This window comes from Carassius auratus, chromosome 40 (assembly GCF_003368295.1).
Source record: "Carassius auratus strain Wakin chromosome 40, ASM336829v1, whole genome shotgun sequence".
Lineage (NCBI taxonomy): Eukaryota > Metazoa > Chordata > Actinopteri > Cypriniformes > Cyprinidae > Carassius > Carassius auratus.
Window position 1 is genome coordinate 8,544,399 of NC_039282.1, and position 27,975 is coordinate 8,572,373.

A 27,975-nucleotide genomic window follows, 5' to 3' on the forward strand; every position below is an offset into this window, starting at 1 on the left:
TTAGTAACATTTTTGACCTCATTATGTCAAAACCACATCTTCCGGTGAATCAAATTCAAACATTTTTCAATAATTCATCAACAGATATGTCACTACTTCCATTTTATTGTGACCTTAAGAACATTGTCATAATATTATTATAAAAAGTTTGGACACACCTTCTCATTCAAAGAGTTTTCTTTATTTTCATGACTATGAAAATTGTAGATTCACACTGAAGGCATCAAAACTATGAATTAACACATGTGGAATAATATTTGGAATTATATACATAACAAAAAAGTGTGAAACAACTGAAAATATATCATATTCTAGGTTCTTCAAAGTAGCCACCTTTTGCTTTGATTACTGCTTTGCACACTCTTGGCTTTCTCTTGATGAGCTTCAAGAGGTAGTCACCTGAAATGGTCTTCCAACAGTCTTGAAGGAGTTCCCCGAGAGATACTTAGCACTTGTTGGCCCTTTTGCCTTCTGTCTGCGGTCCAGCTCACCCCTAAACCATCTCGATTGGGTTCAGGTCCGGTGACTGTGGAGGCCAGGTCATCTGGCGTAGCACCCCATCACTCTCCTTCTTGGTCAAATAGCCCTTGATGCCTTCAGTGTGATTCTACAATCTTCATAGTCATGAAAATAAAGAAAACTCTTTAAATGAGAAGGTGTGTCCAAACTTTTGGTCTGTACTGTACATATAACATGGTAAATAAAATTAATTACTGTGCATTTAACCACAGTAACGAAAACACTAACAAAATGTTTTTAAATATTTTATTACAAACTTAATAAAAGCTCTGATCGCAACATCAATCAGTGGTTAATAAAACATCTGCGAATCTGGAGTTTAGGTTAATTTGTAGCTTCACAGCACTGGACAGTGGTAAGTGTTGAATCTGTGTTGAGGTCGGGTGGAAAGCTTAACGCTTGTGTGGTGTTAGGTAGGTTTGGCTACCTGTCGAAAGAGAGAGTTCTTCAAACAAGTGCAGAGCTGGTTCATCAGATCTTTATTCTGCCCTTCCACCCAATGCATCTCCACCACCACATCGTTCTCTTCTTCCTTCACGTTCACCAGGCACTTACTGTCTCTGGGTGATGAGGATCAGCAACAGCCGCATCCTTTGGTTCGGTGGGTGAATTCACTGGGATGTTGGCACCTTTCTCTGGGTCTTGCTGCTCATCACTCTCTCTGCTGCCCTCTGCTGTGGGTTCCTCTGCTGCAGGTGTTGGAGCGTCTGTGTCGGGGACAGATGGAGCAAAGGCATCTGTGCTACAGGTGGAGGTTGGCTGTGCTCTAGGGAGCTCTCGGAGATGTCGTCCCTGTTCTCATCTGTTCTGCTGCGCATGGATCCAGGTGTTCTCCACTGCTGTCAGGAAGAGGCTGAGCTCCGCTTCTCCACAAGGAACACGCTTATGAAGTACCTGAAGATGAGAAGTTTAATGCTGAACATTTGTATCAGCCACTGTCCCTACAGCAAGGTGCTTTGGAACAGATTGTCTGCTAAATAACATTAAAATAACAACAATAATACTAATAATAATAACAATTGTTATTTATATTATTATTAATAATTATTATTATTTTATTATTAATAATAATCATTATTATTTTATTAGCAATAATAATTATTATTATTTTATTACTAATAATAATAATCATTATTTTATTATTATTAATAATAATAATTACTGTGTTATTATTAATAATATAATAATTATTGCATAACTAACAAAATATTTTTATTTTGTTATTTATTATTAATAATAATAATAATAATAATAATAACCTAAAATAATAATAGTAACAATCTGTTATTATCATTAATGATAGTTATATTATCATTATTACTATTAATGTTAATAATAACAATAATAATCTATTCTAATAATAATTTATTTTTATTATTATTATTTATCTATTTATTATTATTATCGTCATATCTTTTTTTTAACACCACTTAATAAAAATAAATGGAAATCAACACTGATGTCTGAAAATATCCATCTTCTCTATTTTCCTCTTTCTGTTTACCTTCAGTTCTGTGAGGATCTTCTCCAGCCAGGCAGACACACTCTCTGTGGGGCTGCTGTTGGTGCAGAAGATGCTGGGTGTCTGAGCCTGGAGCTCTGCCACGGTGGGCTTCAGTACAGTGAAGGTGAGGGGCTTATGGGCTTTCTCCAGCTTAACGCCTCTTACAGGGATGAGACTGAGAGAAATTTAGATGGAAATCAGTTTTTGTTAGTTAACTTTAGAGTGTTTGCATGTCAGTTTACACATTAGAGATAAAAAAAAAAAAAGTGTAATTTTACCTAAAGAATAGATGCAACCTCACATACCAATGTCACGGAGGGACGTCTGTTACAGAACAACGAGGTCAACTTAATTCAGGAATCTTAATGTTTTAGTAAATGTGGCCAATAGATGGCAGCAAAACACAGAGGGAATACATAAAGCTAAATATAAAAAGATCACTCAAAATCTTAACAATTCTTGGTTTATAAATAATACTAAAATAAAGCTGGTTTATATAGTTCTTTGTTGAACTTGTAATTACTCATGATTAATGTTAATGTTGAAAATATTACATAACAAAAATGAAGTGCAGATTTTTTTAAAAAAATTAAGCAAATTGGCTTCCACATTAAAAATAGCTAGGTTCCATTCTCTATGAATATTTCTGCTTCATTTGCCATTTTAATATGTTACCATTACCATAGCATTTTTGTTGCTAAAGAAAAATGCAGTGAATAAGTGTCAACAACAAAACTGCCCATATAAACTGATAATGAGTCTTAGGACCTGAAGATTAATTTATGATGTAATATAATCAATAAATCATGTCCTACTGAGACACAGCAGTCATTTTTGACTCTTTCAGCTCTCCTCGTAGCAGATTCATGAGCATTGCTTCAGTCACATGTCTCTCTGCTCCTCTAACAGAGCATCTGTTGTTAGAGCAGATAAATGGACAGCATGACTCATCACAAGCCATCAGTACTGAAAAACACACCACACCCATCATCTATTCTGCTCTCATTTATCAGACACACGTCTCATATGTATTCCTCCTGTGGGACATCACGGGCGGCTTTCAGACTGACCGACAGTGTCATGGTCTTCGGTGACCGCTAATCATAATATGAGACATGGCACACAGTTAATCTGGCATCCAACACCGGATCTGACTCTATCCAACAACACCCCATTGCTTCTGTCCCATCGGAATTAGCAACACATTTAGCATACAATAAACCACACATCTTTCTTATGTAAGATTAACTACATTAAGCTAATTGGATTTCTTGCCAGATTTTAAGATTTAACATTAAGGCGGTTCCCTATGCAGTCCAGCATCCTTCTACAACACAAGGGGGCGCTATTTCCTGACTATAACTTGTCAAATTCTACCAAGCATGACAAAACCACATCCCAGTAATCTATGAACAAAAGCAGACCAAAAATTGTAATAAATATATTAAAGCACACACTGGCCACAGTAATTCACTCTAATGACTAAATACCGCAATGAATCTAAATATGATCAGACTAGCAGCATCTAGTGTTTTGTCTCTGATGTACTAAGCGTGATATTTTACACATTGTCAAAAAGTGCAAAAAAATGGCTCAGAGCATCCCTACCCGTCTGTGACGAGCACATAATGGATGAAAACAGACGGACACGCGCATCGATCCACATGCTCCCTCTTAATTAATTTCTATCAGTCTTAATCCGAGCAATGCACTTCTTTTATCCTCTCTTCACGGTGAATTATAACCCTTTCCACTCAGTCCATTATTTATCCACCACACATTTGCTCTTAAGCAGGTTGAGTAGATCCTATGTGAAATGGCTTCCGCTCTCAACACCGAGCCTCTTGATGTGTCTGGAGTGGATTCGCTCTTAAACATGCAGAAAACGAAAAAATCATGGGCCTTGGGATTTGAACTGCACCGAGACTGAGCTGAAAGGTCATTAATCAATTATTGAACACAAGCAGATGAGTGCCACAATGATCAGTGGTTATCCACTGACGCTGACAACTTGCCTCATTCTGTCCCACTTTATACTTCCTTTTATTGCTTCTTCCTGCCTGGTGACCTTTGACCTCTCAGCTTCTGCAACCCCCCTTTCAACTGTAAATTCATTGCTTCAACAGCCTCATATCCTAGGCACACTTTCAGCACAGCAGGGTGCTTTTCAAACCCTACCTTTTGTGTCAGAGTCTTCGCTGTACCCCCTATGTCTCGTGCAATACACTTCACGTCTGGATTGAAGATCTAACTGTCAAAAAGACTGATCTGGCTTCTGTGCGCTCTGCTAATGGAGCTCAGCTGGCTTCAGAGAAGAAGAATGGACACAAGAAGTGGAAAAACTGAGATTGCACGAATGGGAGAGAGCGAATAAAGCACAGGACTCTGCAGGTGCCATCCAGATCTAGACTTGTCCGTATTGCTCCAGAGATCTGCTGTATGCTGGCTGATAATGGAGCGGCTCGCAGACAGATATGTAGGCCAATCTTTCTGCTCGAGTGCCTGTGAGGAAAAAGGCACCTGGGACTTGGGGAATTCTCCTGAAAGACCATAACAAATCATTCTGCCGCCCCCTTTTCCATTCCCTTCACCTCTTTTCCCTTCTGAAGTGCGTGACTATGTAGCACAGTCACCCTGTCTGGGCAACTGTTGCTAAGAAGGAGCTGCACTGTGCCTTAGGAAGCAGGTCAAGTGTATCTGATGGAATGGGCTAAAGATGCATTATTAAAAAGAGGGCTGAGTCCAGTGAATATTCAGCAGGTGTTGCTTTCCCACACACAAATGCATCAAACAGACTGGGTGCATGAGGCAAACACTCTCCTCGGACTATAAATGAATGCAGGAAGTACTCATAGCTTACAGGCACAGGTACGTCATCATAGAAACTCCAAGCCAGGGCCCAGCGCATGGTCCGACCTTGACAGAACTCGGTGTGTGTTACTGTGGGTACCTGTGAAAGAACAAAAGATGATGAGGATCTAATTAATGGTGATTCAAACACAATATAGGCAGTGAATCATACTAAAACTGCCAAGAGAAGTCTGGGTTATATGAAAGATATTAGAAATGAAAAAAAAAAATCATATTTTGCACAGAGAAAAAAATCATTTTTAGGACTGCATTGTCACATTTTCATGACAATGAAGCACATTTCCCTCCCAAATTTACATTACTGTAAAGCGAAGCAACTTTACTGTCATTTCTATAATACTATCTGTCCAGACACAATGACTTTTTAATAATGTAAATCTTTATTAGCAATTACGTTTTATTTGCATAATTTATTTACAACAGGCATAATTCAGTACAACAAATACTACCATGATATATATCTACAATTGTTCTTTACAATTAGGATTGCACAATATCAGTTTCATATCAGTTATCTGTTGATGTTATAGATTTTTTTTCAATTTATCAGTATTATGGGTATTGGATATTTAAATGGTCATAATAATTTCACATATTTTTAGATCATATTTTAGATTACATTTGCAGTAATTTAATGCTTACTTATAATTAAAAAAATTAAAAACAACTTTAAAAACCCATTAATTTCAATGCAATTTAAATGTGCAAATATTTAATGAAATATTTTCCAAAATGAACTTACATTTTCATACTGTATAATGTAGTGATGGCTAAATTTACTGGTGATATTTAAAATTGAAAAATAGTAAATTTTAGTAAAAAAGTATAGAATTTTTACCACTCGGGTTTGACCTTTGCAAGCAGAGGACATTTAAACAACAGATAAAGGCAGAGAAAAAGGAGAGGGGAAAGTTAGAGGGCAAACGAGAATGAGAGAAAGAACCTCATTAGCATATTCATTACAGCCACAGTGGCGAGAGGAGGAAGCGACCCCGTCTGCTGGACGCTGGCCAGGAGAACAATGACTCTAATGAGGGGTGACGGGACTCTGACACCTTCAGATGAATCAAACCACACATCAGGCCTGAGCCGAGCAGAGCAGACTGACACCAGACTAATAACCTGTGAGCTGATATCACAGCGTTCTGACTGTACAGAAACAGACGGAGGTGATCGAGAGGGGCTAGAGGGGTGACGCTGGAGCTAATGATGCCTAATGGACTAATGAAATCTACTCCATTAGCGCTCCCTGTCGTGTTATGTTTTTAGGCCATGCTAGTGAAACTCATTAAGATCAATTAACCTGAAGTCTTGAGGAAACGCCCACTCATTTATCTATTAAGATCTGAGAGACAAAACACACAAACACACACACACACACACACACGTGCGCAGTGGTCCAAGCAAAACTCACCCCTTGTTTCTGCAGCTCATCTTTCAGAGGTGCCATGCTACACTTCTTTCCAAGCATGCAACTGTACCACCTGTTAAAAAAAAGAGCAGAAAAAAGAGCTTGTGAAACCACAAGCCTGGTAACCTGATCCATGAGAGCACATCAAATAAACTGCAGGAAGTAGAGCCGTGTGTTGAATATGGGCTCACTGTGGGGGAACGGTCAGTTGGGCTACTCTTTATCTTTTTTAAGATAATGCTCAATGTTTCATTAAAAACCCCACCTTGACAGGGAGCTTTGAAGCTGCACATGAGACAGAAAAAGATGAGGCTTCATCAGCCAGTGCCCACAGAGAGGAAGAGGATAACAAGGTTTATGCATAAATGATTTGTGCTCACCTCTTAATTTTCTCGTTTTTTTTTAGTTTCTAAAATGACAGAATCTTGCTTTTAATCACTGAGGAATATCATAAAGGTCAGGCTGAAGCATGTTCACAACCCATTTTATCTCCAAAATGTGACATATTTATGAGTCAAACAGGAAATTTTATAAATAAATGTAGGGCAAGACTTGTTTTTATTCACAGACTGGTTTGTGTATAGCCTGACGCAAACACTAATTTGTTCATTATGGAGGACAGACAGAACCCATTGTTAATGAGGATTTGAGAGCAGAATGTATTGGTTGAAGGTCAAGTGCACTTTTAAGAGCATTTTGATGTATCCCAATGGTAACATTTCTTTTTCAAATCCATCAATTGCTATTAAACTTGTATTTTAATACTAATTCAGTATTGATGCACTGTAACATTATTATTAACCTTTGTATTATATTACTTCTGATTTTAAACAAAAAAATATTTTAGCAACATTAAAAAATGACTGTATTACATAAAACAGTAGCCAATTCCTAAATAGGTATTTAAATATTAATTTGCTTTTAAAATTACATTATTTATAATCCAAAAACAGCATTTAAAAAAAAATATTATTATGCATGCACTTATTACATTTGAGACTAATTTGAATATTTGCAATAAAAAATTGTCACACTGCAGGATTTAAATGTAAATTTGTGAGTAACATATTAAATGATGCTTAAATTGTATGTTTGGCCTTATGTCATTGCAAAGTTAAAAACAGAGGCAGAGCAAGTTATAACTACATTTGTTCTTCAGAAAATAACCAAATCAATCAAGCACAATTACAATTCTGACTCCATGGTGACTTTAAAGGGGTCATAGGATGTGATTTCAAGTTTTCCTTTCTCTTTGAAGTGTTACAAGATCTGTAAAGTTGGAAAGACTAAGTCTCAAATCCAAAGAGGCTCGTCCACCCCTCCTAAAACGTCTCGTTTAAGTATGCCCCCACATGTGTACGTCACTATGTGGGAAGATTTGCATAACGACACCCAAATGTTCACGCAAAGAAAGAAGGTGTAACCTTTTTATTCTTGTTGTTGTCGCCGACGTCATGTTGTAGAGATGCTGTTTCATTGCAAAAGCAAAATTACTTTGTTTGGGCTTCCAAAAGAGGACACAACTAGAAAACAATGGTTAAGTTGTATTTACAACACTGTTCCAGAACAGTTAAACCCAAATATTCAGATGTGTGCAACACATTTTCCTGGGAGAGTAGGCTACAATGCCGGCTGTTTTGACTAACAGTCTGTAAGTACGTTTACATATGTAAAGGATTTGACACTGATGATTAAAACGTGAGTTTTGAGCAGTGTAGAGTAGTGGTTTTCAACCTGTGGTCTGCGGTGGTATTGCAGGTGGGCTGCTAATTATTTTCTGTTCATTTCCAGTCCATTCATAAGTCTATGTTACATCTTTACTATAGTGATAATTTTGACTTATGTCTGTTCTAGAGACGTTACAACTTTTTGATAAAGCTCTAATTGTTTTTTTGGAAATATGTTTCAAATTAATACTGAATGCATTTATGAATGTAAAAGCATATCGGTGTGTCACAATCGCAAAATTGATCAAAAAAATCGTGATAGGTTTTTTTCTTTTTCATATCGCACAGCCCTAGTTCATTCAATGAATACAGTTGACAAATCTAGTTTCTGAGTACTAAGTTATTAACCCAACAATAGGTATTCCGCCATGATTCCAGTTCGAGGCGATCGTATATGTTCCATACAAAGTGCATTGAATGATTTTTTTTAACCACATAAACATTTCATTACACCAAATATACAAAATAATGTTCTTTTTAGCAACATCATAGGAACCCTTTAACAACTAACAGACAGAGATGATGTGTAGACTCTCTGCTGTAGAGTGACTTTTGTTGGGCGGTGATTTGGGATTATCATAGGGGTTATCAATCTACCATGAGAACGAGGGAGTGTGGGACGAGAGAGGGACTGCATATGGAGCCTAAGGGGCCTGACAATCGTTTAATTTTGTGTAATGAAATATTAAAGAGCCCTAATATCCACACATGTTCTCTGAAGTAGAGCGGAGGAAGGCTGTGTGGCACCCCGGCACACTCGTCTAATAACGGGGTACTCCAGTATCTATCAGGCTTTGGAAAGGGGTGTTTATTCATTCACTTTAGTTATCAGGCCCCAAGGAGGAAGTAGTAACAATTACAATTTCAATAGCACAGATTGTTTGGCAAAATCACAGTTGTATTTAGTATATAAGTGAGACTGGAGGAAGACTGGCAGTAATTACATATCTGAGGGGCTGGAGAGGAAGAAGCATCTCAGAGGGCCAATCAAAATGCCTGGCTGACTCTATGGACACCTGCCGACACACACACACACACACACACACACACTGATTTTACGACAGTCTGCTTGCGTAGTCTGGACCCATGAGAGAGGGAGCTGGTAACACAGCGAGATGGAAGAGTGCCCAGCTTCCCCCACAGACACCAGTCAATTCTCAACACAAGCAGAAGACACATAAAAACACTCAGAGGTTTAAAACTACATCTGATATGACATCCAAACAGTGAAAATTGAAAGATCCCTTTCAACTTTACAACTTGTCGATCAACTTTTCTATGCACACATACACACATGGTCAGGTTCCTCTTGGGGTTCAGCTCATGACATGGTTAATCAGGCCTAATGTTGGTTGCTCTGCCGCTTCACTCCAGCGCTCCACTGACAGTACTGACACGGGGGGGGGTGGGGCTTGCCGTCTGCCCCAGTCACACACACAGCTGCTCCCGTTGAGCGGCCCGGATAATGCCTCAAATAATTATTTACTTAGCCTGTCAATTAATTACACAAACTCTGTATGACAGATCCATCCCAGCATCCATCTGTCCTGCCCCTTTCATCAGCATGGCCTCTTCCCCTCTTTAGCTCTGTCAGTAGAAAACATCTCCTCGGCAGACCTGGACACAAGCGGCTGTTTACTCCCTTATTATTACATTCCTCACAGCTCCTTAGGTGTGGACACTGGTGCCAAACTGATATATCATTCACTTTTTGCCAACTTTGAGAGTTTCGCCATCAACCGATAACCGATACTCAACCGATAACATTCAGCTACATCAAACCATCTACAAATATTCCATGTAATATTATATTAATTATACTATACTATACTGTATTATATTACATTATTAATTAATTGATGTGTGTATGTGTGTATATACCACTCTGCTTTCAAAGTATCGGTTATTGAACAACTAGTTGGTTAGTGGTTGTTAACTAGTGGTTGTTAACTAGTTGCATACAAATTTATGAAAACAGTTTAAATGAACTATACATGAATATGCATAAATAAATTTTGGGTTGGTCCTTAATGCAATTTTGTGTGTGTATGTGAGAGACCTAAGCCTCTTCTTTAGGCGCAGACTGTCATGGATGATCCTTTTGACAAACTCCAGCTCTCCACCCTCAGCCATGATCTCAATAACCCCCCCCCAGTGTTGATGGAACTGGGTGGAGGTCTGCGGGAGTTCCTCAAATTCACCCCCTGACAGAGGAGACAGAAAAGAGGGGAAGAAGCTGAAGAAAGAACGGATAACAACTATTGTCATATGCACAAAGAGAAAGATACTGCTAGAAAACAGCCTGGGGGTTTTACAGCTCTTGTTTGGAGCATCTGTTCAAACACTGGAGGTGAATTCACCTTTGCTTCTAACTGGTTGGCAAAGAAAGGAGGATTGCACATGCAGAAATCATAGACAATGGACTCTTCCTTTAGCGCATCCATCAGCAGAGTCTTCTGTGGCACCTTTACCACAGTAACACACATTTATGCGTTTAAGTAGGTTAAAGTACATATACAATTGTAAAGCTCTATCTCTGCACACACACACACCACCTACCTTTAATGAGCTCTGCCAGGTGGTTTTGCTCAACGTTCTACTTTGCATAACTAAAGCAGATGTCATCCACTTCTGTGGCGAGGAAGAACCAGCCATTCATAGTGGCTCCCAGCAAGGGGTGAATACAGGAAGCACCAGTACCTGCACAAAGCCAAAACCCTTCACTTCACAAGCTTAAATACATATGAAATATGATCTGCCTCCAAGTCTTTACCTAAACACAGGCCTCATGTAGTGACAATACTTCAGATCAACAGTGCGGTTAAAATGAATCATGAATACTTTATGATGTTACTGTGTCAATTTCAGATATTTTGTATCTAAACTGAGCACAGAATTAATGATCAGAGTCTAGTTAACATGGAGAAAAACTGACCTTGTAATATGATTAAATTTAAATGTAAAATGAAAGCTCCAACATATATTTTAGATTTTGGCTATGAAATTAGAAGAATGTGTGTATTTCACAGGGCCATAGAAATATCACTAAACTAAACGAACTGAATACCTGAAATACCTGTTCTAATTACATATCAAATAAATAAAAACAAAACTCACTACAAGTGTGTATGCCATTCCAAAGATTTATGCTATATTTTTGCTATTTTCACAACACATAATATATGTGAGTAAAAAAAATTGTATTTTAATTCTAAATGCAATTGTTAATCAAACATTATTTTATCACCAAATGTTAGAACTCTTGAGTAAGTATTAGTATGATAATAGTGCAAGCAACTGCCTGACAGAGTGACACATGACTATAATGCAGTTAGACTGAGGCAGGACAGCTCTGGCCATCCATTATCCAGTCAGACAGCCTTAAAATGGACTGAGATTTAGCAGAACTGAACAAAGATGATCCCCATAAGGTCTGAATAAAAGAGATTTAGAGCTATTCATCATGTGTGTGACACTAACACCGCTAATCTCATCCTAGAGCTGGCAAAGGTCACGAATCTGAAGTCTAACCCGATCAGAAGAGCCACAACTATATCACACACACAATCGGATGCAACAGCTACAGACGAGCATCTGAAAGTGTATGCATGATCACCAGTGCAGAGGAAACAAACACACAACTTTTCCCAAGACTTTTCTGGTTTTAATATACAAACTGTCAAAAAGAATGAACTTAAAAATCAGAAAAGTCTAGGGGAAAAGTCAGAATCAGGGAACAGAACTAATGGTTTAAAAAAAAAGAACACACACATATGTAAAAAAAAAAAAAAAAAAAAATATATATATATATATATATATATATATATATTATTCTATTGTTCTAATATATACAAACATACAATTATTAAAATATAATACAAATTAAATAAAATATTGAATGAATTCAAACTATATAATATTTACATCTTCGACAATTTTGACCGAACCCTACTGATAAAATCTGTAAACATGGACAGTTGTTTAGGTTCTTAGAGAGAGACAGGACAGAGATTCTGGTTGAGGATGGCCATGATGTGATGGTTTGGAGTGGGATATTTTAATCCAGAGGATCTGGTGGCATGTGACTGCCAGCATTGTGTCTGTGTGTTTGTGTGTGTGTGTGTGTGTGTGAACCAACAAGCAGCCTTGCCAAACCCTGTACCACCAGCATGAGGGAACGCAAATAGCTTTAACAGGATAACACCACTTAGTATGAGCCAGTATACCGATGTCGATGCCCCTCTGCTGGTTGCCCTGCCCCCCCAGTCAGGTCCTCCACCCAGTGGATGTAGTTAAGGCAGAACGGCACGATGGGGATGAGCCGTTCCAGGGGGATCTCGATGGCTAGGCCAAAATCCTCTTTCAGCAGGGTGCATGTGAGAGCCCGAACAGCCTCGGGGTCCTTAAAGTTGAGCCTGTTGGAGGGATGAGGTTTAGTGGGGGGGTAATAGACAGAAAAACATAGAAAGGAATCAGCTAATAGCCATCTTTAAAAACACACCACATACACTCTCCTCAATTCATTAGTGCCCATCATAAAAACATCCATGCCGAAAAACACAATGAAGCAGCAGCTGTCACTGGTATGCATTTGCAAAAATGCTTTAATGGAAAAATGCTTTCATAATCCCCTTCCCTTTTCTCTCAAAATCCTTACTGTAGATCTTAAAGCATTCAGCCACAGTAATGTCACATTTCTGTGGTTCTAAGAGAGAGGAAGGTGAGGCAGGTGTAATCAGGGTTCCTTTGTACGTTCACACCTCTATAGATGTAATTAAACGCTCCATGCTGCAGATCATGTCTGGCACCTCCGAAAGGAAGCAAGATGTGCATTTAAGCCATACGGATAGGATGCTGTGGAACGGAGACATGGTGTGTGAAATGCTATTTTGCAGAGCTTTTAAAAACACCTGCACCCCACCTTAAGCATAAGAGCTTGTCACAAAAGGGCTGTGCAACTTTAAGGACAGAACGTGCTCTTTAAGTAATGGCTGTACTGGGTTGAAAGGATGTTCTACAGCCTAATGATTGTGATATTACATTTGAGGTGTTGATATGTTAAGGAGGGAAAATGCAAGACAATGTGCAAGAAAAAGAAAAAAAAAGAAAAACCAGCAAATCTGTCATGAAAATAACATTTTGTATGATAGTAGGCCAGAGGGAGTCTAGTTATTTATAACAGTCTAGTTATAAAATGGTTAGACCCTGGTCAAGAAGCAGAGCAGAGGAGTGGTTTTCCATATTGTGCAATATGATGCTTCAGACAATAAGATTTTGTGTTTTCTGCTGTAGATTGAGATTCTGTGATATAGCAGTCAGGTCTGAAGTTAAACTAACCTAAAACTACTGACAGGTTAATAGCACTGATGACAACTGTGGCTATAAAATCACCAAGCATTATAATCCTATAAAAGTGTACAATTACAATGCAAAAACATATACAATGGTGCGCATACCAGATTATGAAAATACACAGAATATTTAAAGATTTGAAAAAAATAAGAAAACAATATTTTATAAAAATATTTTTCAAGTATACGCTGCTGTTCAAGAGTCTTTATTTGATTAAAAATACAGTAAAAAGATATTTTGAGATATTATTACAATTAAAAACATTTATTCCTTTCATGGTAAAGCTTAATTTTCAGCAGAAAATGAATCATGGTCCTTCAGAAATCAATCTAATGTGCGGATATAATTATTAATGTTAAAAGCAGTTGTGCTGCCAAATATTTTGTGGAAAGCATTATACAACCTTTTTTTCATGATTTTTTGATCAATAGAAAGTTCACATCACAAATTCTCCACAAATGTGGCTTGTTTGGGGTGAAAAAAAAAGCCACTTCTCAAGAAAGGCCATGAGTCCTCACGATTCTGAGGCATATGAGACTAAAATTGAATTCTTTGGCCTCCAAATGATGTGTTTGGCGGAAATCTAAACCAGCTCACCATCCAAATAATAAAGTACGGAGGTGCTAATATCCCGTTATGGGGGTGTTTCTCTGCAGCAGCGACTGGAACACTTATCAGGATAGAGGGAAAAATGGATTAGGCTAAATATAATCTAGGATCATTTAGGCTACAAATGGGTCAATTAGTATTCATCAGACCTCTTTGGAAATAAGAAAGAACATCAGTGGACAACAACTCAAACAACATAGTCTCTTTTCTTTATTCTAACACAAATAAGAACACAACACGAGAGAAAATATTTCTGCAAAAGCCGTCCATGTGTAAAATCCAACACACCTCTATCTTTATAATTTATTAATACATTAGCCCTAATTAATCCAGTGTTCTAATCCATCCTATTAATTTTGAAAATGTGACCTTGGGAATTAAATATGAATATGGATGTCAATGAAGGATTCCATGGTTACCGCTTAACAGGATTACCTTCGATAATAAAGCACAATTGCCAATGTTGAATAAAACAAATCTCTGTAAAGAATCAGGTACACGTGTGTAAATGATCATGTGTGACTGTGGCTGACTTTGTATGCGTCGGGTCATAATCAGTCTGTAGAGGATGAGGCCGCGAGAGCCGTTACCCTGTCCTTCTATTTTTAGCCTTGAATCTGTCGGCTCACAGGACGAAGACCAAGTGCTGCAGCCCAGCCGTCTCCACAGTAACCGCTTCAGTACATGTGAGCGGCTCACCCGCCCCGCAGAGCAGTGTGTGTGTGTGTGTGTGTGTGTGTGAGAAGACGGTGATGCTGACGTGAGGTGGGTGTGAACTGTATATGGGTAGATTAGAGCAGGGATGAGAAAATCAGAAACTGCAACCCTCTGACTCAAGGACATGAACAGGACCGAACAACTCCAAACTGAGAAAAAAAAGTGCTTTATGCTGCAAAAGGAAGTTTCAGAGTTGCCGTTTGATGTGCAAATTATGTGAAATCTGAATCTTAAAGCAAAAGCACTGCTCTAACCAATCAGACTAACACAACGACACAGCAAGGGTCTACCCATCAGCACCATCAACATCACTGCAAGGTCACCTCTAGAGCTCCGTTTAGCCATTTTTAATCCCCGAACTCAAAACGCTTCCAAACCCAACCACTAGCAAACAAAGCATGGATGCTGAACATGCTCCACAGCTTTTTATTGTGTTCTGTGAGAACAAAAAATGTAGCGGTGCAGTTTTAATAAGATAACAGAGAGCCAAGTAGTCTCGTGAGTACTGATGTTCAACCAACTGTCAGGTTTTCTTTGGTTTTGTCAGCACGTCAAATCTCTAGTCGACCAGGATCTCGTTTCAACTCAACACTGCAGTAAACACGAGCCCGGCGAATAATCTGAGGACCTTCTCCACTGAGATGTGAAATTAGGAGAAGGAGAAGGTTTCAGAAATTTTTAAAGCAGAAACAAACTGAAATTGGGGAAATTACAGTTACATCATTTACAATAAACGGTCATCATTTACTTTTACCCTCATGTCATTCCAAACCTGTATGACTTCCTTTCTTCTGTGGAAAACAGAAGAAGATATTTTGAATAACATTCAAGCTTTGAATTCTATTCTTTACAAGGAAAATGAATGGTGACCAGAGACTGTCCAGCACCCAAAAAAACATAAAAGCACCATAAAAGCATTATAGATGTGTTCCAACTTGTACTTGCACTGTATTCCAAGTTTTATGAAGCAATACAATACATTTGTGTGATGAACAGACTGAAATAAGTTATTTGCAATTTAGCTTAAAGGGATAGTTTATCCAAAACTGGAAACCTGTATACACTTCTTTCTTCTGCAGAACACACAAGATGTTTCAAAGAATGTTGATAACCAAACAGTTTCAGTTCCCATTGGAATTTTTGTCTATACTATGGAAGTCAATGGGAACCAGAATGATTTAGTTGCTAACGTTCTTCAAAATATCTTGTGTTCCAGAGAAGTTATACAGGTTAAGTTTGACAGGGAGGTTATTTTTGTATTATTATTTTTGGGTGAACTAATGATCACAAATTACATATTTGACTGTTCTATGCCTTTAAGACAAGCTGATGGCTAATGCTGTCATGTGTCACAAACTGACACCCCAACTAGGGGAGTGAGGGTTTAAAATCAGGATTAGTCCTGTAGCAAGCAGCAGAGAGGATGAGTGATGTGAGATGCCCCCCACCATGCCCCCGCATCTCATTTGTAAGTGAGCTGAGGCTGAACCCCACAATTATGGCTGACATTTCAGAGAAGGACCCTCACCCAGGAGTCAGGACAGCCCTCCGCTGCATCAATAATGAATCAATTCACTGTCTGCCAGGCTGCAGAGATTACTGCTACTTTTACAGCAGCTGCACACAAATCATTTACAGGCTTCTTTCACTTCCAATTGAAAGATATAGTTTGCACCAAAAATATTCTGTCTTGTTTTATTCGACATCATGTCATTTTAAACCAAAGTATTTAAGTATTAAGTATTCTGAATCCATACTATAGTTTGTATGAGGATGAAAGTGAAGTTTAAGTTGTTAGTCAATTACTTCTTCAATGATGTTGCTATCAAACCAAATATCAGACAAGAAGGACAACACACACTATTTAAGATCTACATTTGAAGTGAAGACTAAAATCAGAATTCAAATTAAAAAGAACTAAAATGTTGGTCTGTTCACTCAAAAAAATAAATCGTTGGTCTAACTTAATATAATTATGACACCTATTTCCACACATTTGAATGGTGTTGTCTCAACTTAATTTAGGCAAATGGAACCCAAGAGCAAAATTCATTTTGAACCAACAAGATCAAATCATTTTCATTTTAATCATATTATCGTATTTATCTATAAACTATTTAATCTTGTTGAGCCAATTAATCTTAATCACTTAATTTAGAAAACCAGAAATATTGTGTCAACTACAATCGTTAAGTTAATTGTACAACTTTATTTACATCAAACAAATGTTTAATTGTTGACATGTCTATCAAAATGTAATTTACTGCACAAATAAAATGTTCTCAAAGTGAATGTCAAAAGTTTCTCTTTATTCTTATTTCAAGGCAAATTTTCAGGTAAAAAAATACAAAAAAATATCATCCAAGATGAACAACATTATATTTCAATGTATATGCACAGCTAATACCTTCTTGAGTCAAGATTTATTCTTTTGAGAATACACATGTAAGGTAACTTACTCCAACATCTTGTTTTTAAGGGCTGGTACCTTTAGTGAAAGTTTTTGTCCATCCAAGATAAAGAACACTTTCTGGATGACCTCAAATGTAGCCTTGAGTTCTTGTGGGTAGCTGAGGTTCAAGGCGTAAGTAAGTCCAAACAGCATGGCCACTGCTATACGTTCTTCAAAGAGCAGAGAACCTCGGTCCCTTCGATCAGGATACCAACGTCCACAGGTTTATCCCCTGGTTGGTGTATATGAATTGGACGATGTAGATCCCCATTACCATCTGCTCTATGGCTTCTTTAGAATTCATCCAGTCGCAATCCTGGGCAAGACAAATAAAATGTGGTAAAATTGGACTACTGTAAAATAAAAATGAATAAGAACAATTAATAAGAACAAATAATCAAACTACAAGCAACATTACAAATAAATACAATAGATCAAAGATTCAAATAAAATAAACAGTGCCTTTCAGTTTTTTTCAGTTATCTAACAGTAGTTTTTTTTTAGTGAAAGGTGAAAGTGACATTCAGCCAAGTATGGTGACCCATACTCAGAATTTGTGCTCTGCATTTAACCCATCCGAAATGCACACACACAGAGCAGTGAACAAACACACACACACACACACACTGTGAGCACACACCCGGAGCAGTGGGCAGTCATTTATGCTGCGGCGCACGGGGAGCAGTTGGGGGTTCGATGCCTTGCTCAAGGGCACCTAAGTCGTGGTATTGAAGGTGGAGAGAGAGCTGTTCATGCATTCCCCCCACCCACAATTCCTGCCGGCCCGAGACTAGAACTCACAACCCTTCGATTGGGAGTCCGACTCTCTAACCATTAGGCCACGACTTCCCCTTAGGTACAGAAAATGGATAATCAAATATAAAACACTGCATATTATCTTTACTGAATAAATTAAAGATTAATCATTAATGAAGTAACATCAGCTATTCAGTCAAGAGCAGTTAGTAATTTCTTTGTCATTTCTTGTGTGATTTAACATTAAAAACACAGGCAGTGAGAATAGTTTTTTTGACGATCCAGTACATACTGTTACACATACAATGTCTTTCTCTTTTAATAAAACTTCACTTAAGACATAACAGACTATGTTTGCTAGGATACTCACCAAGACAGTCATGTTGATATAATTTTTGTACGAATTTGGCCTCTGAAGCACAAGACTTGAAAGAGAACTCAGTATTTGCACGTTTTCTGAAAAAAAAAAAAACATGTGGGCGCTTTGGATGAGCACACTCACAAATCATCTCACAGTTCTCTTTTGCGTCTTGCTCTTGAATGTTTAATTTAGCAAGGCTTAAATGAGTTTTGTTTACACAAAGATAGCAACAGCGTTCATGACTAGACGTTAGAGCAGCATACGGCACTCGCATCGTCATTAGAGGTGGACTGCGGTTCAAGTGCGTGCCGAACCATAAGTAGAGAATGGTACGGTTAGATTTTAATGTAAACATAAAAGTGAAGAAGAGAAAAGCAGTTGCTTACATTGTACTCCTTGAACAGCTGTAGATGGTCCTCCTTTAAGTATACACACAGTGCTTTTTGAGGATGCATTCTCTTTCCATGTCTACGCTGTTGTTCTGTAAAAAAAAAAAAAACACAAAAACATTGATTATTTGACAATATCATATCGATAACCAAGTATAACAGGACATACAATCTATATGAAAGTTCAACTAATAATAAAAATTCTATCATTAATTACTCACCCTCGTGTCATGCTCGAAGACATTCGTTCATCTTTGGATCACAAATAATTTTTTTTTTTTATGAATTCTGAAAGTTTTCTGTCCCTCCATAAACAGCTATGCAACTGAGACTTTGATACTTCAAAAAGTACATAAAGAGATCATAAAACGAATCCATATAAATTGAGCGGTTTAGTCACATTTCTCTGAAGACTCGCTTTATATTATGAACAGATTTAGATTTGCAATTTATTCACATATAAACATTCATCAACTCGCACATCAGTTGTGGTGAACGGAATCATAAGCATGTTTGTTTGTCATGCGAGAACCAATGAGGTTCATTCTCGTTACACAGCACGTCTGAGCTTCTGTTTTTGGGCATCAATCAGGTTCAGTTGACCTTCCGTTGATGTTTGCTGATCAATGTTTTTATGCAAGTAAAAACATAAATTAAATCTGATCATCATACTTTCGAACATCGAACTTATTAAAACATCAAATTCTCAGTTGTGTCGCTGTTCATGAAAGGACAGAAATCTTTCAGAAATCATAAAAAAGATCTTCATTTGTGTTCCAAAGATGAACGAAAGTCTTCCGGATTTGGGACGACATGAGGGTAAGTAATTAATGACATCATTTTCATTTTTGGCTGAACTAACCCTTTAAGAACATCACTAATACAGCTTACCACATGAAAAAGTTTACTAAAACCCATGCTGTTTATTGCTCTTGTAAACCTGTAAAATAAAAATAAAAATATAAAAATCATTTTTACATAAATTTGCAGTGTTCTCATCTTTACCTGAACAGAGAAATCTCCTACAGATTGCTCAGCAGCAGTCGCCTGAATGAAATGGCTAATTTCATAACTGAAACAATATAGTAAAATAACTATCAAATTGTATGAAATCAGAAAATTACATTATCCATTCATATGTTGGTTATGAAAACATTAGGTATTTCCAAGCACACACTAATAAAACACTTTAAACTTTCCTTTATTTTATTACAGTAATAATGAGCCATTTTTTTAAACCCATTTAAGAACATACTTAATACAACTTACCATGTGAAAAAGTGGACTATAACCCAAGTATAGGATACCATTTAATGAGCTCTTGCAAAAACCTGTAAAATAAAACAATGTTTACATAAATGTGCAGTGTACTTGTATTTACCTGTACAGATGTTTCACCTATTACATGCTCAGCAACAGTAAAACTATAATATATACAAACACAAAACAATTCTGAAGAAAACGGGCGATCCTGCTCTACCGACGAAACCGAGGCTGATTTTCCCATGCAATATGCATTATAACTGAAATCAATATAAAATGTAAATGCTGCCCGGAAGGGAAGTTTCGATCATTATATTTCATACAAACAAATATCAAATTGTCTTTAAATCATTCTCATTCAATTACAGCAACTGTAACAATAATACAACGTATTACAACGCGTGCACCCTAATCCTGTGCGATCATAGTCAAACGACACATGCCTAGTACGCATGTGCTCTATACTGTATTCCACGCCGCCTGGCTGCTTGTTGATTAACATCAAGCATATAATTGTATTGATATCATTGTTTGTTAATTCGTTTTTACATTAATTCGCAGTCTTCTCGTCTTTACTTGTACAGAAGCATCACTTAACAGTACGCTCAACAACAGTAGCCCGAGTACGTTAACTGAAACAATCTAGTAAAATAACGCTTGCAACGGGAATTAGAACTAAGCAACTACCGCATTAATGTTAAATTATGTACATACATGCAGGTGTTTATATCGATTTACTATGTTTTTATCGAGTATGAACATGTGACTAATAGAGTAATTCAAATAATCCAATAAGCTGTCAAATATCCGCTTAATGTTGAATTCTGACTGATTTAAATAGTTTTACTCTCTATCAGCACAATGCAGACAAAGAAAATAAAGGATTTTTGAACTTACCAATTCTACAGCATTCCACCATAGACTGGACTCCACCAGACCACCACATAATGGCGCCCGCGATAACTGACGAGGTCACGTGGATTTCTTGTCATCAGCGCATGCGCAAAAGTAGTAGTTTGACTTGAATCATTATTTTTTGTTGTTTCGACACAAATGAATTGAGCTCTTTTAAGGTTGTATGGATTTAGTTCAGACTGATTTAAAATAATTGTGTACATCCCTTAAACTGATTAATTTTATTTGTTTCAAAATGTTCTATTTATTTTTATCGAACAACACCCAGATTTCATTTTTTTGAGTGTTCATTGGACAAAGTTTTCGAATAGCTTCAGAAAAGAGCACCAGTCATATTGACCCATTTATATTTAAATCTATATGAAGAATTTTTAAAAATGGAAAAAAACAAAAAACAAAACACTACTATTGAGAAGTTTGGGGTCAGTAGTATTGATTTAAGGAAAACTGTTTCAAAAGATTTCTATTTCAAATAAATGCTGTTCTTCCAAACTTTCTATTAATCAAGGAATACTCAAAAAATAAATAAAAATAATGACAGAATTTAAATTTTAGGGTTTCACAATGTCCTACTTTATTTTATACTACATTTTTTTTTTTTTTTCATGCTTTCTAGTTTTGTCCAGGTCATCCATGAGCCAGTGATGGACGCCGTCTCTCTGGTTCATGCCTTCTAATCCCATCTCTCTCTGCACCCCAAATCTTTCCTCTCCTTTCATATCTTCCTCCTCCAGTGGCAGCAGAGGGAAAATGATGGGGTAGAGGATTCCTTGTCGTACCCACATCCCTCTCAGTAAGTGTCTCTTCCAGATTAACCCTATCCTCAAAACTGTGGCATGAGAGACTTGGGAAAGAAATGGAAAGAAGCTTATCTTACAGCACGGAAATGTCTGGAATGACGAAAAGTAGAAGCTAATTATAATTCATATATATAAAAGACTTAATATTTCAGCAAATCCCACGTCTTAACTTGCAGGACTTACTGGTGAAGTTTTGGTTAAATACCAGATCAGATAGGTTTTAGACAAATCTCTAACCGTAATGCAGGAAAAAGAGAAAGAGACGGAATATGATACTAATATACCACTATTTCTGCAATTCTGTGCACATTATGCAAACTGACTAAACTTTCATTTAGTTCACCAAAAATACTATATCCAACAATGTAATGTGTTTGATTTTACCTTCAACGTGATGAATCAGTCAGATATAAAATCTCATTAAGTATATATTAAGGATATATTATATTCTACACCATGTTATATTACATGATATATCTACAAAAAGTATATTTCAAGCGAGATATCTTTTTTGTTGTTGTTGTTGTTTTTATTTATAATAACTGAATGACACCTATTTTTTTAAAGTAACTTAAGTAAATTTAGTAATCACAACTTTATAAGGTACAGTATGAAAAACGGATATTAATTTTAATGTCTGCAAAATATTGCATTTACAGTTTATAGTGTTTTTAATGTTTTTAATTAAGATGAACTTTAAGTGAATGTAATCTAAATGTAAAATATGGTGTATAAACACGCACAATTAAATGTCTTTAAAAATATTATCTGGATGCACCTTCTAAATTAAATATGTAAAGTGATGCAATTTTTAAAGGTTTGAACAACGCATTCGATTTCACATTATTTTTAATATTAGTTTCTATTAGTATGCCATATACAGTGCTTTACTGTGCAGAATTGAGTAAGCTAGTACAGCTTTCAGAGCATAATCAGACAGAGAGAGTGAGCAAGAGAGTGTATGTGTGAATGAGAGAAAGAGAGAGATGAGGAGCATGTGGTCTGGGACGGTTTTGAATGGTAAGTGTGCTGTAACGTAAACACCAGCTGCAGATGACAGAAAGATTTACAGTTTATATATATATATATATATATATATATATAAATGCAAATATGTGTCAAAATCACTACTGCTGTAGAATTCATTTAAAATAAAACATTGGTTTCCTCCAGTTGACACTTGAGATCACACAAAAACAGAGCCATAAACAACTCCAGACATCTGTCCTGAACTCGGCTCACCTGACTAAAATATAGTGCAGATGATATCTCCAAATGATTCCTAAAAGACAGAATCCAGTGCAGAAGTCCTGAATGAAACAATTCTTTAGGAATCAATGCCAAGAGATATATGAATGTAAAACAGTACATTTTATTTAAATGTAACTTAGCAAAGGCTCTTCCACAAAAAGAAAAAAGAAAAAAAAAACTGAAGAGGGGGCAGGGTGAGCATTAACTCATTATCATTTAAAGAGACATGCACCGAAACAGGTCGTTTCTGAACAGGGAAAAAGAGTGTTAACATGACCATTCAGGAATTTTACCAAAGTATGTTACAGATATTTTATGAAGACTCATACCAACTTGTGGGAAATGAGCATCCAATGTCCCTTTCAACAGAAAGTCTTTAGTTTTGTGCATTTAAAGTTCTTGAAACTTAATATCAAAATTAGCAATGTACTGACAAAGTATACATTTTTTAAATAATAATGAAAAAAAAATGTCTAAAATAATTTTTATTTAATGTAGGAATCACAACATTATAATGTTATTGTAAAAATAGCTAAATTAGCAATGAATAAACAAAACAAAATCAAATTTAAAATAAAAAAACCATAAATGTTAGTGGTTTTTTAATTATTATTATTATTTTTAGGAATTATATTAACTAAATAATTTTTGTAATTTAACTAAATCATTATTGTAATCAGTCAAATTAGGCACATTTAAATATCCAATATCAGATCATATATAATATCCAGTATAGAATAATAAAACAATAAACTATGATCTGTAACCAAAAATCATTCATATGGCAACAGATTTAAAGAGAGATTCACTCTATATGTGCACTTGCAAAAGGACAAAGCACAGATTTGTAGACCAGAAGAAGAAACAATGCTAACAGTTTGTTGTGGACAGGCTGGCCAGTCCTGCTAATTAAACCACAGAGGCGAACAGCTCCAGGGGTGGTGAATAGAATTTTCAAAACCATCATTAGAAATCAAAGGGTGAGGAAACACGGAACTCTTTTCAAGTCACATCTTCAAAAAGAGGCTCCATGGCCAGACCTGACAGCACACCGGAGAGAAAAGCCAGCAGAAAGATGGGCACACTAACTGAGCCTCTCCAGGTGCACAGACGTCAATACAGTCTGGGGCTGTGAACACATGACTCTATAGCCCAGATCTCTTTTGTTCTTCTGCTTCTCGGAAGCACACATTTCTCTCTCTCTCTCTGTGTCACGCTATAATGACTTCTCCTGCTGAGGAAATGTGACGTGACCAGACAGGACCAGCGCTGTGGGCGAGGGAAAACAGGCCAACTGCAGTTCTCCTTGTGTTATTATATGCAACAATACAAAAAACAATATAACACAACCCAAATAAACCACCACAGAGCCTCATGTCTCATTCAAAGCCAGAAAACGTAAAAGACTTTAAGAAATTATAAAAGTATTACAGAATAAAATCAAGGAGAAATCGCTCTCTAAAGTATATACTGTTTTTAATATATTAGCTTTTTCCATATTTTAGATATTTATTCAATTAAGTTTGTATTGTTTGAAAACATTTTATAAGATATTATGAAAAATAAATTCTATTTAAACTCTTCTGCAGCAATGTGGTGTATGTTACATATAAATGTTAATTTAAACATTAAATATGTTTTTTAGTTAAATTGATAACATACACTACCATTCAAATGTTCAGTGCTCTGCAAGTTTTTTTTGTTGTTGTAAGAAATGAATTTTATTCAGCAAGGACACGTGTAAAGATATTTATAACCTATATATATATATATATATATATAATATATTGTTATTTTGAACTTTGTTCATCCAAGAATCCTGAAAAAAAATGTACCATGGTTTAAAAAAAAAAAAAGTTAATCGAAAATTTAATTGATTTAAACATTGATAATAACAACATGTTTCTTAAGCACCAAATCAGCATATTAGAATGATTTCTGAAGGATCATGTGACATTGAAGACTGGAGAAATGAGGCTGACAATTGACTTCCACAGTATAGAAAAAATACTATGGAAGTCAATGGCTACCATCAAATGCTTCGATACAAACATTCATCAGAATATCTAGTTTTATCAGTTTTATATCATCCACCTTGATCTCCAGATGCAGACATCTCCCCTATTGAGGAAACCCCTATTGGTCAGCCACTATTCAATGTCCTTTCTCAGTTCCACGATGATCAAAAGTCAACGATCAGTCACAATCCTCTAAAACACAGTCACCGTACTCCCACACACACCGCCTGACATATTTCATATTTCTGTGTCCCAATTACAAGCTCCTGCCCTTCAGCCCTCAAACACTTGAGGCTTTCGTCCACTCCAGGATGCTTTTGTTCCCCTTTCCACCTGCCACTCTAGCTCTGTAGTGCACATCCGCAGTGCTTTCCCATAGATATGGGCAGGAAACAGCCCAGTATTGAAAAGGAGCATCCGAGATTCCTGCTTCCTCTCATGCATGCATAATCACAGCAGTCGTTCTTTCAGCTGTCAAAATGAGTCCAAAACAATCTGTAAAATAACGATGGAGGCTGAGTCAGTGGAAACTTTTGTGCATGATACAAACCCCTAGGCTTGGCTAAGACTGTGGAGAGTTTTCAGAGACCTGGGCTGGGGCAAAAACGAAAGAATACCCAAGAGATCTAAAACACTGCCCTCTGGCACCTCAAGCGTTAAACTCCCAGAGGCTGAGATCTTTGCTCCAGTCAAGACTTCACTGAGCTGAACATCGGCTGTTTCTTTAAACTGAAGCCCTGTAGGCACAGTGGCTGATTTGCATGCACTACCTCTGAAACCGTTGGGATGTTTCGATCAGTAGAGAGAGTATCGCACACCTCTTGGCAAGGTCAACAGTAACGGTGCACAACCAAGTGGGACGGACTGGAAATATAGAGACTTGGCAAAAAAACACGCAAGATGTTCAGCCTCAGACATGACTTTAGGGCGTTTGTTCAAGATGATTCCCATTAGACCGAAAACTAATCTTGCAAGTGGGGCTAAAAAAATAGAAAGAAAGATGATAAGGAGGGGGAGGGGGACAGGCAATTTTCCCAGAAAGGAGTGCTGCTTGTCAAGTTCATTTTCTGACAACAGCATGAGCTCCGTCCCTCCCCTGGAGCTCTGGATACACTGCTGTGTATCGACAGGCGCAGCAGGAAGCTCATCCAATCATAGCAGCCGCTTCAATGGGACAGACCTAAAATACTGCGCCAATGTGATTATTGATCCGCAAATAACTCATCTCCCTTTACAAAGCCACAGCGGAAGTCTGCTGACTGACTCCTATAAGACTACATGCAACCTAACAGACATCACATACCAGTTTGTGGGCATTAAATATGATCTAAAATTTATATTAATTAATTTCTTAGTGACAGAATGCCTGTTTGTGGGAGATAAAGTGTGATTTTAAACAAAGATGATGTTTGTAATGTTATTAATATTAACATATTTTCTTCTATGCCGGTTTAAAGTCATAGTAGGAAAAAAAAATAAGTAGGGTGGGAAAATAACACAAAATAACATAAATGTGGTAAACCTTTACTTTTGGCAAATGTGTATGACAAAATATATATATATATATTTCTCTGAAGAAATTAACAGTTTTACTCAGCAATAATGCATTAAACTCAAAAGTGACAGTAAAGACATTTAAATGTTAGAAAATATGTTTTTCTTTTCGAACTTACTATTCCTCAAAGAATCCGGAAAAAAAATGTTTCAAGCTTTCCACAAAAATGTTATGCAGCACAACTGCTTTCAACATTTATAATAATAAGAAATGTTTCTCGAGCAGCAAATTAGCATTTTAGAAGGATTTCTGAAGGAGCATGCCATGTGACACTGAAGGAATAATGCTGAAAATTCAGCTTTGACATCACAGAAATAAATGTAAAATAAATACAAATAAAAGCAGACTTTTTAAATTGTGATAATATTTCACACTATTACTGTTTTTGATCAGATAGTTGCAGTCTCAGTGACTTATTTGTACGAGTGATTGTTTGGTCAGAGATCTGTAAATTATTTTCATGTTGTGCTAAAGGGCAAATATGTGCAAATCACAGACAAAAAAAATAAAATAAAAAATAGCGTCATTTGAAACAGATCAGTCTCTTTTCTCCACAATGATAGAACAGAAAAACACTTTATGTTTTATGTCATAATTCCTCTAGCAAGTCATATGACACTTTAAAAAATGCTAATAAACAAACAAGAGGACTTACGTCACTCTGCCGGTCAGTGTGGTCTGTACGTGCTTCTGGAACTCTGCATATTTAGAGGCCAGATACACAAAGTCTGGAGGTTTATCCTTAGAACGGTTTCGAGGATGCATGGATTTATTCAGCGCCATTCTTTCTGCAACCAGACAGATTGACATAACACTACAAACAGCAATCAAAACAAAGTTAATAAACCCTTTCAAAGGCCCCAAATTAAAATCCTATGATTATTTATTCACCATCACATTGTTCCGAACATGTATAAGCATTTTCAAATAGTGATATTAGGCTCACCATGGAGCAGTCACCATTCACACAACAACACGATGCTATTAAAGTCAGCATAACATAATTAGACAGTAACTTAAGTCATAAGGAATTGGAGTAAATGAAGACAGAAGTTTGATTTTTGGGTGATTTGTTGCTTTAAGTCTTGTTTTCCATGTGAATGAATTAAAGTGCGACACAGACTGTGTATATTTCAAGAGGAAACATACTGTCTGTGTCTAACGTAACAAATGATCTAAAAACAAGTGTTCATGGCTAATTCTCTTGAGGTATGCTAAGAGAGTAAGAAGACAAACAGCTAACCGATTCACCAGACAGCACTCTGTAAACATGCATCTGTAACGAGCATAGACAGTAAAAGAAACGAGTAGCACACGCGACATTCTACCGTTTTGATAGATCGGAAGAATAGAAAATATCGATGAAAGAAAACTTCGGTAGTTTCTTAGTGTTCAGCAATCTCAGCTGTCATTGGCAAATCACGTTGTTTCAACGTTTGCGTTTCCTCCAGGATTCCACTTTAGTCACAATTCTTCGGCACACACATATGGCGTCATGGAATCGG

General features: G+C 36.8%; 1 long non-coding RNA gene and 1 pseudogene across 1 annotated transcript; both read right to left on the reverse strand.

Moving 5' to 3' along the window:
• Positions 1 to 653: 653 nt before the first annotated feature.
• On the reverse strand, positions 654 to 27,932 carry LOC113058486 (U6 small nuclear RNA (adenine-(43)-N(6))-methyltransferase-like; annotated as a pseudogene).
• Positions 16,860 to 20,875, reverse strand: LOC113058487 (uncharacterized). The gene is made up of 6 exons (XR_003277979.1): positions 20,829 to 20,875; positions 19,938 to 19,999; positions 19,560 to 19,608; positions 18,666 to 18,760; positions 18,289 to 18,374; positions 16,860 to 17,478 (listed from the first exon to the last, which is right to left on the reverse strand). It is a non-coding gene; the product is annotated as an uncharacterized LOC113058487 (long non-coding RNA).
• Positions 27,933 to 27,975: the final 43 nt, after the last annotated feature.